The following is a 1,912-nucleotide window of genomic DNA, read 5'->3' on the forward strand; positions in this document are numbered from 1 at the left end:
TGTGAAAAGTATGATTTTGCTTCAGTGTATGACTAAAATGACCGTCAATAGTCTCATCTTCTTCTATAAGCATATCACTCTGGTATCACATTTGTATTACAGTTAATCTTCTTTCAGTAATCCAGAAACATAGACACAGAAAGGGTAAACCTAAAATAAATTTATTGAGACAGGAGAGCGTACGCTCTCCTACTCTTCTTCCACCCTTTTCACAAGGCAGTTAAGAAATCATGCTAAGGCTATGGAAAGAAATGGAAATGACAGACATTTCTGCAGGGTCTGATGAGGGGACTTGTTGGAAATCAGATTCCTCTTCATGCAGACCACAAACGACCATCACAACCTGATTCAGAAGGTCCATTCAGTGCGACCTCTTTGTGCCAGTGCTGTGATAGACAACGTAACACACACACAAAAAACAAAAGGCCCGTTCTAGCAAATTTGGCCTCGACGAGCATCTCTTTTGGGACAAAGTCAAAACAAAATCAGTCACCTCCTACAGAGGTTGATACAAAGTGCAAAAACAAGCCAAAAATGAGAAATGCTTTCATACATAAAAGAGCAAAAACAATACCACATAAGAGGAAAAAGAAAAGGAACAGGCAAAAATGTTAACAGTGGAAGTAGGTTATAAATATACAAAGGCATCTTAGCCAAGACTGAATCCTTGGTGTGCTGAACAAGGAGACAGTAAATAAGCAGCACTGTTTCTCTTAAAGAGTCTCACTTACTCAGTGCTTGCTCAACATCCTGTGGACAGCATCACCTGTGCCAAAGTTTAGGGTTCAAGTCACAAGACGACATTTACACATGTACTAAAGACAGTCAAGTTGTCAAAAATATTAAACTGTAATGAAAGATGATACATCTGAATGTATGTATATATATATATTACACACTGTACATAGACCAGCATAATCGGTACAAAAGGACTTACAAGGATTTACAACCACCTTGTAAATATATATATATATATATATATATTCATATAAACAGAGATATGTACTCTGTGAAACATACCAGTTTGCATGAAAACTGATTTCCCCTCTTCATTACGTAAATATCATTACAGTGTCAGTGTTTCTTGACCTAACCATTTAAGCTTGTAAGTAGTACATCCTAACAGGCATGCCCCTAATGACAGCCCATGAGTTTCATGGAAATACAATAACCTCCCTCCCCAGGTCCCTATAGGTTTGCAGGAGGGAGTAACATTGAAGCAGCAATGACTGGAATATTAATGGAGAATGTCCCCTTCGGCCCTCGGGAGTGAAACCTTGGCTCGGACATCCTTTAGCCTCTTACAGAGATTTTGTTCTCCACCGCTGCCAGCATCGCACAGAAGCGCGAGTTTTCGTTCGCCAAGAGCTTGGACGGCTCGTCAAATTCCACCACCTGGGTCAAAAAAAAAAAAAGCTGCGAGTCAGTAAAACAGAGGAACCACAGAAAAAAAGGCTTCTTTACGTTTGAAGGAACCGTGGAGTAGAAACCTGCATTCCCGCGGGACCCGACGCAACAGAGTGCGGCACGGGACAAAACTTGATGGGCGAGTGAGTGCGAGTGCGGGTGGGTAGACACTTGTGTGTGTGCGGGATGTGGTATAATAAAATGATTCGCGGGACTCCGGCAAAATATTCATAGTATTACAGCCCTACTCTGTAATAAGTTCATGTTTTATCGATATCCTAAATGATCGTTTTCACGTGACGTCACACCCTTATAGGAACGTCCACCTGGAGGGTAAAACGAAGCTTTGCTCCACTGACCGCCAGTTATTTTTACGCAGTTTGCATTAAGTACTAATGTAGTAAAATGCAGATATTAAAAGGCGAAATTCAGTAAACACCTTATGGATTATGTATATTTTGTACAGGCAAGCAGATGAAGCCAGAATATAAACGTAATGTGCAAA

This window comes from Sinocyclocheilus rhinocerous, unplaced genomic scaffold (genome assembly GCF_001515625.1).
Source record: "Sinocyclocheilus rhinocerous isolate Xijiao unplaced genomic scaffold, SAMN03320098_v1.1 scaffold240, whole genome shotgun sequence".
Lineage (NCBI taxonomy): Eukaryota > Metazoa > Chordata > Actinopteri > Cypriniformes > Cyprinidae > Sinocyclocheilus > Sinocyclocheilus rhinocerous.